This window comes from Colossoma macropomum, unplaced genomic scaffold (genome assembly GCF_904425465.1).
Source record: "Colossoma macropomum unplaced genomic scaffold, Colossoma_macropomum, whole genome shotgun sequence".
Lineage (NCBI taxonomy): Eukaryota > Metazoa > Chordata > Actinopteri > Characiformes > Serrasalmidae > Colossoma > Colossoma macropomum.
Genome location: NW_023494795.1, coordinates 33,334,225 through 33,346,541, shown reverse-complemented (window position 1 = coordinate 33,346,541; position 12,317 = coordinate 33,334,225). Strand labels below are relative to the sequence as shown.

Below are 12,317 nucleotides of genomic sequence, written 5' to 3'. Positions count from 1 at the left end.
AAATTTAGGCAAATCACAGTCATTCTGGTATACGTGCCTGGCCCAGATTATGCACTAGCAGCTGAGCGCATAGCTGATAGCTATAATAAAGTGCAATGTAATTCTGTTGATGGTCCAATCTTGTTATTGGGTGATTTTAACAGATGTATTATCTCCACCCACCTGGCAAACTTGGACCAATATGTATTGTGTCCAACAAGAATTAATAAAACTCTAGATCAGTGCTTTGTGGGGGGTGCCTATGTGTCTAGGTGCAGTATACCACTAGGTTTGTCTGATCATAATGTCATTTATCTTTTGCCAAATTATTGCCAGAAGCTAAAAAGAGAAAAACCAATTGTAAAAAATATCCAGGCCTGGACAAATGACTCAGCTGAAGAGCTGAAATGTTGCTTTGATGCCACTCAATGGGACTTATTTCTTCAATGACCAGGTCTCCGGGAACAATCCAGAGTTGATAAATTACGCTATTAGCAGTTATGTAAACTTCTTTGTTGATGCTGTCATTAAAACAACAAATGTCAGAATCTACCCAAACAATAAGCCATGAATCAATAAAGCAAAATATCATTTAAATCAGAAGGATATAGCTTTTTTGAAGACCAGCAAAAAGTGAGAGATTTGAAGAAAGAAATAAGAAGCATGGTCTAAAAAGCAAAAATGGACTATAAAGACAAGGTTGAGCATAAACTGAGGAATGGAAATGCAAAAGATGCTAGGAGAGTATTAAACACAATGATGGGAAGGAAACACAGAGTAGCCCCTCAGTGTGAGGATCCTATTCACCTCTCAAACAACCTGAATATGTTCTATTCTAGACTTGATAGACACGATTTTAGTGATGAATGTGATTCTGACTGTGCAGGAATGACACCTGCTCCCATGACACTTAAAGCAGAAGAAGTCATCTCAGTCCGCAAACGAGTCAACCCCCATAAAGCTAATGTGCCAGATGGGCTCAAGGGAAGGGTCTTGAAGGAATGTGCCATCCAACTGTCCTTACCCAGCTATTCTAGATGTTCCTTAATACCAGTTTTGTCCCCCAGGCCTGGAAAATGGCAACAATCATCCCCGTGCCAAAAACAGCCCACATAAGATCGCTTATTGCTCTATGACCTTACATCATTACTAGGCAAATGCATGGAGCTCCTAATGAGCAGGAAGCCTATATCACAAACAGCTAAGCTCATGGACCCCATGCAGTTTGCCTATCAAGCTGGTTGAGGAGTGGAAGATGCCACACTGTTTTATTTATTTTTTTTATGATAAAGTTTTTTGGTCACTTGGACCAATAAATATGTCCAGGTACTTTTTATGGATTTTTCTTCTGCTTTTAATACAGCTCAACACAATCTCCTACTTCAACGCTTATGTGATCTGAATGTCAGTAGTATTCTTGTCTTGTGGATCAGTGAGATTCTAAAAGAGAGGCCCCAACGTGTCTGTATTAACCACACTTTTTCCAACTGCATTGCCTTGAACAGTGGTGTTCCACAGGGGTGTGTTTTATCTCCCATTTTATTTTCCATATACACAAATGAGGTAAAATATAACAGTGAAGACATTTCTCTTATAAAAATGCTGATGATATAGACCTTGTTACCTGCTTGCAAGATGTTACCAGCCCCTCGCACTCTCAGTGCATCAACCATCTAGCCACTTGGTTTGATGGTAGCTTCCTTGATGTTAATGTTAACGAGACCAAGGAGCTATGTTTCGGAGGGAGGGTGTCAGCAAGCAGTGTAGGGTCTGTCTTTAAACCAGTCACCATGAAATGGCAGGAAGTGGAACAAGTCAATCACTTTAAATACCTGGAAACAATTATTGACAATAGACTTACTTTTCAGACCAATGTAGATTATGTCTACAAAAAGGCAAGGCAGAGGCTCTCTCTTCTCCGGAAGCTGAGGAGTTTTAACACCAGCAAACATACTCTGATCCTGGTCTCCAGGTCACTCATTGAGTGTTCTCAGTTTCAACATTGTGTCCTGGTACAGGAACTCTCAATTAAGCATAGAAACAAGCTGGCCTGTGTGGTCAACCAGGCCAGTAAGATCACTGGAGATAAACAACTGTCACTCCAGAACTTACACATCCGATCCATAACCAAAAAGGCAACCCAGGTCTACAAGGACCCTACGCACCTCTTTCATTCATCATTCCAGTTGCTGCCATCAGGCAGGAGATTTAAGATCCCACTACACACAGAACGAATGGGTACAAAAAATTATTTGTGCCCTCTGCTGTGAGCATTCTGAATAAGGACAAAATAAATAACCCACCTACATAGTTCATGTGCATTGTTGCTGTAAGTGTTTTTAAGTGTTTTAAGTATGTGTCTATGTATTTATGTGGCAGATTGCCAAAGACAAATTTCCATTTCATGCAAATTTAATGGACAATAAAGTTTTCTTATCTTAAATGTGCCTTTATCTGTTTCAGTTGTTGAAGCTAGTCTTTTAAACCTCTACCAAATGTTTCATCTTGTTACAGCCATCCATCTGCTGCCTCTGGTTCTCAACAGACCAGAAATTGTCCCAGGTCCTTTCATTTATAGTATCTTTATGGTATTGCTCTTTGTAATATTAGTACGTATTACACTACAACTTTTAGCACAAGACATTGCCAATATTTCAGCACAAGATATTGTGCTAAAGACATTGCTAATATGATGTATTTTAACATGTATTTGGCTCACCTGCTTTGCTTTTTTCCTTCCTTTGCAAAACTGTTTCATGAAAGCAGTAGGACTTTGAAGCTTGTGTGCTATTGTGAAAGACACAGTACACTGTTATTCACAATAACATTCTCTTTCTTGTATTGTTTTGCCTATACCTTTGCTTTTTCTTGTTACTTTGTAGAATTATTTTTGATACTGTCTGCTATTTGTTCAGGATTCTTTATCCTTATGTTTTGTATGGTAAGTGTTTGTTACTAATTTTGCTTACTTTTTTCTTCATTTTAGATGCAGTCATGAGGAATCCATCTTCACAAACTGCAAATGACAAAAAAATCGACCAGTGACCTCCACATCTGTTAAGAGCTGAGTATATTTAGGAGGTAGGATTCAGATGTTTATTCACTTGCTGTCTCTCCCATATAAGCTCACTGGCCATTTTTCTGGCATTCCTAACTTACAGACTATAGTCCATCTGTTTCTCTGTATACATTGTTACCCCCACCCCTTTTTCCATTTTTACCACAGGGACCACCACAGAGCAGATATTATTAATGGATCATTCGCAACAATGCAGTGACACTTATGTGGTGGTGGTGGTGGTGGGTTAATGTTTGTTGTGCTGGTACGAGTGGATCAGACACAGCAGTGCTGCTGGAGCTTTTCAAACATTGTGTCCACCCACTATCCATTCTATTAAACACTCCTACCTTGTTGGTCCACCTTGTAGATGTAAGGTCAGAGATGATAGCACATCTGCTGCTGCACAGTTTGTTTTGGCCATCCTCTAGTCCTTCAGCAGTAGTTGGTGGACTATTCTCAGTCCAGCAGTGACACTGAGGTGATTAAAACATTGCTGTGTCTGATACACTAGTACTAGCACCCTGACACTATGTTAATGTCACTGCAGTGCTGAGACAATAATAACTAATAATACCTACTTTGTAGTGGTCTTGGCGAGTCTTGATCTTTGATGAATGAGGTGAAAGGGGGCTAACAAAGTATGCAGAGAAAAAGATCAGCTATAATATTTAATGAACTTTGATATATATGGAATGAACATTGATATATATTGAATGAAAGTCACTGTTGAAGGGTTAAGGATGGCCAACAAAAACTGCATCAATAATTGGCATTAACAAACTCCAGGTGGAGCTTAAAGGAAGGGAATTCTGATAAGGTGACCAGTATGTGTACACAGTGATCCCTTGGACAGAGTGATCTGAGAGTGGCTGATATATGATGTGAAGCTACAGATGGGTGGATCTTCAGTATGTACATAATTTGACATGGTGCAGAAGAAGAGTCAGATGAGGCCATGATTTCTGTTTGAAAAATGCTCTTTTATTGAGAGCAAGGGAAAACAATGCCACTTGAAAAGCAACTGAAAATTGAGATAGATAACTCCTAGCCCTACTCTTTCTTCTGGTGGTCACCAAACACAAACGCACTCTCACCAACTCTGAGCTGGACACAAAATAACACAGTAAACACATACACACACTGTAACTGAAGAACAACAACACAACAACATTAAATAACAACATCAGTCTGTTTAGCAGGTGGGGGAGGGCCAAGGCTACAACACAGTTGTCCCTCTCTGTCTGAACAAAACATTTTATGAATTATATTGTTCATATATATATATATATGTATATATATATATATATATATATATATATATATATATATTTAGGGCTGCAACAAACGACTAATTTGATAGTCGAATAATCTATCAAATACTGAAACGAATAATCGATTATTCGGATTATGAATCACTACATTACCAAATAACTTTTATGTAGCTTTTAAATTTAGCTTGAGGTTGTTTTATGCATTTGCTAACTAACAATGCAGACAATGTAGATGAACTTTCCTGCTAATACAAAAGATAAAAAAATAAAACTCCAATGTATTTTTCCTGTCAAAATTTATAACCAAGGATGTGCAAAGTAGCAGCAATAAAACAAAACTAAATCATTTTTTCTTTAATCAAGTAAATAAAAAAAAAAATCTAAATTTAAATGTTAAATTTAAACAGTGCAGTCTGTGCTCGGTGCGTTCTGCTGTCTGTCTACACTTTGCTGCAACTAAATTTTACATTCACAGGTCTTTATTGAAACAGAGGAAAGTCAGCATCTCTCTGTGCTCCTGTGAGATTCTCGCTCTCCTCTGAGAGCAGATACTCCCCGCTGCAGAGAAGACGCGCTCTAATGGAGCGGATGGGAAAGTGTCGAACGTTTGTGGCAAACTTCTCTATAAATAGTTAAATGTGAACGATTTTCTGTAAACGCTTCATTTCAACGGTAACCCCTTGTCCAGCTACCCTGTGTGTTCACGGAGAACTAACTCCTTAAACTTGGCGAGTGGAGCTAAAGGTTCGCGGAGAACAGAAAACTGTTAGGAAACGCTCTCCTGTGTTCGCCGAATTTAAACGCACCGGTGGCCTCGACGTTAAGACGACGATGCAGTGTTTAAAAGTGTAAACACACACACACACACACACACACACACACACATCATCTAAGCCGCTTCTTCTTATGGGTCGCAGGGGGTGCTGGAGCCTATCCCAGCTGTGAAAAGGGTAAACATTATCTGGAAAGTGAACAGGGTCGCTGTGAATAACACTTACTTGCTTCTCTGTTCCAACTCCGTTAACGATTCCAGAGAACACGCATTTCGAAATACAAATGTTACAGCTCAGCTCAAAACATGAAGTAGGACGGAATTTAACATTAGCTAACTAGCTCGCTATCACAACTATCGCCGCGTCCCAAACCACACACTACACCAATGAGTGCACTTTTAATGGTATATGCGCTATTTTTACACACTATTTAGTGTGCTATTATGCGGTTTGGGACGGGGCGTATCTTACCGAGATGAATCTTCTTCGTCCAGTGAGCCGACAAGTTTCCTCTTCAGATGCTCCAGCATGGAGGGTGTGCTCCCGTGCCAGCTAAGGTCGGCTTTACAAATAGAACAACTGACAACATTTTTTCTAAGTTTAGCTCCCGAACTTTTTAGGATTTTGTTCTTGAGGCTGCCATCGCGCTGTTGTTAAGTCTCCAGTAAGCGGTAATGTCAATGTTTCTAGAGAGCGCGAGAAAGACGCGTAGTGACGCCACCTACTAATCGACTACTAAATTAGTTGGCAACTAATTTGGTCGTCGATTTTAGTCGACTAAGTCGAATAATCGTTGCATCCCATATATATATATATATATATATATATATATATATATATATATGTATGTATATATATGTATGTATATGTTCATTGTATATTTGTATATCACAGTTCATTCAAAATATATATATATATATATATATATATATATATATATATATATATGAACTTTAATATATATGGAATTAACATTGATATATATTGAATGAACTGTGGTATATATATAATGAACCTTGATATACATGGATCGAACATTGAGATGAATGAATAATATAATTCATAAAATGTTTTGTTCAGACAGAGAGGGACTTTTGGGGTTGTGTTTGTTGTAGCCTTGGCCCTCCCCCTCCTGCTAAACAGACGTTGTTATTTAATGCTGTTGTGTTGTTGTTCTTCAGTTACAGCGAATGTATGTGTTTGTGTTATTTTGTGTCCAGCTGAAGAAAGAGCAGGGCTAGGAGTGACCTATCTCAATTTTCAGTTGCTTTTCAAGTGGCATTGTTTTCCCTTGCTCTCAATAAAAGAGCATTTTTCAAACAGAAATCATGGCCTTATCTGACTCTTCTTCTGCACCATGTCAAATTATGTACATATTGAAGATCCACCCATCTGTAGCTTCACATCATATATCAGCCACTCTCAGATCACTCTGTCCAAGGGATCACTGTGTACACATACTGGTCACTTTATCAGAATTCTCTTCCTTTAAGCTCCACCTGGAGTTTGTTAATGCCCATTTATTGATGCAGTTTTTGTTGGCCACCCTCAACCCTTCAACAGCGACTTTCATTCAATATATATCAATGTTCATTCCATATATATCAAAGTTCATTGTGTATATATATATATCAATGTTTATGAAATATTTCCTGTTTGGCTTGCCGTAATATATATATATGTTTATTTACTTTATTTATTTAAGTACCTGCTATTCCACTCGATTTGTTTGAATTGTGTTCAAGTTATATATATTTTGTTTAGACAGTTAATGCAATTGTTTCTAAAGAATTTCTGGTGTAATCAATTAATGTATGCTTACCTGAGCAGGTAAGCTTTAGGAAGTGTTAACTTTTCAAGACATGATGCTGTATATAGTGGCTTAATATATGACAATGCATATATTACGGTGGCAGATTATTGATTGATCAGCTGTGTTCACCTGTGTTGCACTTGTTCTCCTCTTTGCTTAAGACTAGTTGTACTTAGTACAATAAATATTCTTATGTTAGCTAAACTAACTATTTTTGTGATATAAGTCAATATAACTAGTAATTTACAGAAGTTGAGCGAACAAGATAAATCTAGGGGAAACTGGTATTAAGATTTTTTTTACAGTGTAAAATGTTAAGTTAGTCACTTAACTAACTAACTTAACATAGCTCGTAGTCTCTCAGATAGCCGTCAGTGTAGAACAGTCATTTGCTGACAAACCAGGGCCCAAGGCCAGGCAGCAGACAAACACGCTAAACCGACCATCTGCTAACTGCCTTGAGACGCCACATAGATTCCACCCAATTGAGACCGTGTCTGTTCCCCGAATAAAACAAAGCATCAAAAAAAAACCTTTGTTCTAGTAATTTGATTAATATCAGACCATTTATACTAGTTTGCAGTGACAGCACCTTTGGTCTGAAACTAGGATTGTTTAACATAAGATCTCCTACATCTAAGGCTGTTGTTGTATATGAAATTATAACTGATCATGATTCTGTTGCTCTGTGCCTCACAGAAACATGGATTAGACCTGATCAATACTTTGGTCTAAATGAAGCCACCCCCACGGGCTACAGTTATGTGCATAGCCCTCGTTTAAGCGGCCAGGGTGGAGGTATAGCAACCATCTATACAAAAGCTTTAGCCATGAGTCAGAAAGTAGGCTACAAATTCTCTTCTTTTGAAATTCTTTTTCTTAACATAAGTGATCGGGGAACAAATAAGAATTCCTTTTAACTAATTACAATCTATAGGTCACCATGGATGTATTCTTAGTTCTTACAGAAATTTTCAGGCTTTCTATGAAGTTTAATAATGTTTTTGAATAAAGTAATAATTGTCAGAGAATTTAATATCCACTTTGATAAACCACAAGATCCACTACATAAGCCATTTATATCTATCTTAGACTCTGTAGGTTTCACTCAAAATATAAGGGGCCCACTCATTATTGCAGCCACACTTTAGACTTAATTTTGACCTTTGGTGTAAACATAGGTCATTTCTCCCCAGAGCACAGCAATATCAGATCATTACTTGATCTCATAAGAAATTTGCTTTAGTCGTAATATACGTTCATCAACATGCTATCATGTTAAGCGGACTATAGCTTCAAGGACTGAACTGAAACCCCCCCTCACACACATACTCTACACTCATATATACACACACACACGTGCGCGCTCCTCTTTTGATGCTCTATTTGCATCTGGATCATTGCTGCTAATACTGTGTTTACACTTTGTTTACTTAAGTACTGTGTACATCCTACCTCAGGAACTGCTGTGCTTATGTATGTTATCTGACTGTGTATACTCACAGATCACAGCATGTTAAATATCTTTGAACCTTATTCTCACTACCTCATGCCCAGAAGTGAGTGCTGTGTCGGTGTTGCACTGCCCTGTCTGTTTACTGTGTCTAATGTCTGTTTTATTATCGTATTTATTGTATTGTATCTAGTTAAATTTTTTTGTACACTTACTTTGTACTGTCTGTTTTGTTCCATGTTGCACCGTGTTCCTTGGAGAAACATAATTTCACTCCACTGTGTACTTGTACATAGGTGGAATGACAATAAAGCCTCTTGACTTGACTTAATCAAACTGTAATCAGTCACTCTTTACAGAACTATCTGTGGAGAAGGGGGCGTGGCCGAGCGTCAAATGCGGGATGGAGAAGCTGGTCTGGCTGAACCAGCGGGCTAAGTAGCTGATTATGTTCATCTGGGCCTTGTTTCTGCCAGCCTACTTATAGCCATCTTTTCGTTCAGTAGGTGGCAGAGTCCAGAGAGAGAAGGAAACGTATGAAGGCGTGAGAGCTGAGCTGAACTGAGCTGAGCTAAACCAGAAAGAAAGAAAAGAAAGTACTGAAAAGTCCCAGCGAGCGTCTTGTCTTACTTTGTTGGCTGAAAAGCTGAGTGTTTTGCGTTGTGTATAAATAATAGTAAAAAAAAGCTCTCTGTCTTCACACCTGCCCCCGGCGTCTTTCCTCCACCCATCGTTCAAGTTGTTACACTATCACTCTGTGTGTTTTCTGTTTCTTTGCCGAGTTGAACAGCTGCCCATCCTGTGCAGTCTGACACTGTTGCTTCTTCTTCCTTAAACTGGTGCCCACTGCTCGTCAGCCTTCTGGACCGGTTTGATCACCATGGAGCTTCTCGCTGTATAACACTGTGCAGACCTCACCTGCATGAACTGACCCTTCTGATAATACTGCAGCTGCAGCTGCACAGACTCAAACTATCTAATTATAATCATTGCTTCACCTGTTTTTCCCCGTTTCTGTATTTTATACTAACGCTATTTGCTATCCGGTGTTGACCAGAAGAGGATGGGCTCCCCTTTTGAGTCTTGGTTCCTCCAAAAGTTTCTTCCTCTTGCTCTTAGATTTAGAGAGATGTGGTTGCAAAGGTGCACTTGATGGCTGCTAGGCTGTTTCAGGATGTATACTATGTATACTTGGTTGCTGGGGTTTTTCTAGGTTGTTGCTAAGGTAAAACTAGTTTGTTGCCAGATAGTGCCTTGTGATCATTAGGGTGTACTAGTTAGGATGTCTGATTGACTGGAGGCATCTGTGCATTTAGGCTACAATTTGACAGAGTGAAACAAATGCTGATGATGGCTTAGCGTTGAAATGTGTTTTTGTTCTACCTTTCACAACCATACTCTATCAATTATAAAAGTGACTGGTGAAACTGTATTCCAGAATGCTGGTTTCTCCAATAAATACTTCATTGGAACTCTAAGCCCTGTGTTTATCTTTGTGCAGGCTTCATGCTCAAGCACTGCGTCAATCTGAACCTTTGCTTTGTTTCTGTTTTCTGCCTGAGGGAGGGTCATGCCAGTCCACAGTGAACACCTGATGGTCAACATGCAAGTCCTTAGTCACAACTAGTGACAGTACACATTTTAAGTTCCAGTCATTATCCAACATCATGTCCGTGTGAGACTCTATCCCATGTTGAGCAGCCTCTTCGGTCAAGTCTGGATTCAGTGACTCATTATTCTTGATCAACCAGGGCAAGTGGCTAATTTTTTTATGATATTTATTCATTCCATCGTGGATTATCCTTCATGTATATGGACACATGCTGTTTTTCAACATCTCAACACTCCTCTGTGAGTGTCCTGGACAAGTTTTTGGCAGAACTCATACATGCAGATTTATACATGTTTAAGGGGTGATCTCCAAATTCTCAGAATGGATCACAAGTAAGATGCTTGATTAGATTAATTCCTCTACATGGTTGTAATTTGAAAACTTGGTATTTTAAATCAATTACGAATAATATTTTGGCCCTCCGGTTGTCTGATTTGCCCCTCTTTAAGAAAAAGTTTGGACACCCCTGACATCAAGGGTGACAGCATCCGTCTGAAACAATATGTTAATATCCCTGTTGAAAGTGGGGGAGAAGCATATCTCTCCAAACAGAAGTTTCTTTTGGATTTAAAACCAGCTAGTATATGCCCTGCAAACATACTGAACTATAATGCTGTTCATAGTGAGCACTAGTTGTCTGAAAAAACTTGCAAGATGGGGATGTCCAGATGAGCCTGTTACAGACAACGGACCTCAATTCAGTGGGAGTCAGTTTAGACAATTTGCTGTGGATTATGATTTTTGCCACATCGCTAGTAGCCCACACTACCCTCAGACAAACGGAAAGGCTGAGCGTGCTGTTCAGACAGCCAAGAAAATCCTGAGATAGAAGGATCCATTTTTTGCTTTGATGCCCTGAGCTACAGGGCAACACCCCTTCAGACAACAGGTTCAAGCCCTGCACAACTTCTGCTTGGATGCCAGTTCAAGACCACTGTGCCTATGTTGGAGAGAATTTTAACCCCAAAATGGCCAGATTTCACGCTGGTCAGAAGAACAGATGAGTTATCAAAATGGCGCAATAAACGTGCGTTTGACAGATGACACAATGTACACTTGCTTCCAGCTCTTAGACCTGGGGAAGAGGTTGCAGTAAAACTGGATGGAGAGACAGGCTGGACTAAGACAGCAACTGTAGTTCAACAGCATCCAAGTCTGTGATCATACCTGCTTGAGATGGAAAAGGGGATCCTCAGACAGAACAAGTGTTATCTTCGTTCACTACCTTCCCCAGATTTCCAGCCTGTTCAAGTGTTGGAATCAGGAGAAGCAGAAACAAAATAAGAAAGAAAAAAGAAAACTGAGCAACACCCATCTTGCGATGCTTATCAGTTCCAGAGGCAGAGTCACTGGTTTCCCTGAAAAGTTTAAGGACTTTGTAGTTAACACATAGCTTGCTACATGAGGCACAATAATCCTCACCTGCTATGGAGGTGAGCCAGCTGTCTACCAGGAAAATCCTCAGGTTAGGTTTGCATTTGTGAACTTTGTGTCTGTGTTGTAGAATCTAGCAATCCTTATTTACTCTCCTAAATTCTTGTTTTCATATATTTGCTAATGAATACATATAAAACTCAACAGAGAGGGGGATGTAACATAATAAACTATAATGCTGTGCATAGTGAGCACTACTTACCTTACATGTCCATGCGCCCCAGATAATATTACTAAAAATATAGCCAAGGTGAGAGAGACTTCCTGCAGAATATGTCATGTAAAGAAGAGCAACAGTTCTGTTATCTAAAAAAAAAACTGTATATTGACCGAATAAAGTTTGTGTTACTTAGCTCAGATGGTGTCCTCCGGCATAAAGAAGAACCATCCTACATGCCCCTTCATGAACTGCTTTTTGAAAGGGTATTTTAATTCCAGAAGTAACTGCTTCCACATGCACAGTAAATTCTTTTGGAGTTTTCTTTTTGAAGTATACTGTATTTGTATGTAGATATGCAAGAGTCCACTTTCAGTATCAACTCTCTGACTAAACAGTAAGGATTTCTTTTCATATAAATTTATTATTCCAAATATAAATGTGTGAAGTAAAAAGTTGGACAACTTTTAAGAGGGTTTTTAAAATCTTACTATCACAAAGTAAGATGAAATTAAGACCACCATGTTTATAGTATATATAAATATAGGTGGAATTATTTCTGCTTATTCCCATTGATGTTAAACTACAAAAGCCACCTATCTGATACCAAGTATGGGTACTGGGCCTACATCAAGCAGTGTGCTCAAACAAAGGCTGAGCTAGAAAAAGTGAAATAAAAGATAATCAAAAAGACACTTCCTCTGTGATTATGAGAAGAAGGTCAGCTTTATGTTTCGCCTCTTTGTGGAGCAAACACTTGTGTA

At 38.9% G+C, this 12,317-nt stretch overlaps 1 protein-coding gene across 18 annotated transcripts in view; it reads left to right on the top strand.

Annotated features, from left to right (window-relative positions):
• The window catches only part of LOC118815848 (alpha-1,6-mannosyl-glycoprotein 2-beta-N-acetylglucosaminyltransferase), a 79,280-nt gene that overhangs the window by 58,647 nt on the left and 8,316 nt on the right, over positions 1 to 12,317 (top strand). For 16 of the 18 annotated variants that reach the window (XR_005007820.1, XR_005007833.1, XR_005007829.1 and 13 more), the window contains one exon: positions 2,966 to 3,060. The gene's annotated coding sequence lies outside the window, so the exon portion shown is untranslated. The other 2 variants (XR_005007831.1, XM_036582238.1) reach the window with 2 other exon arrangements.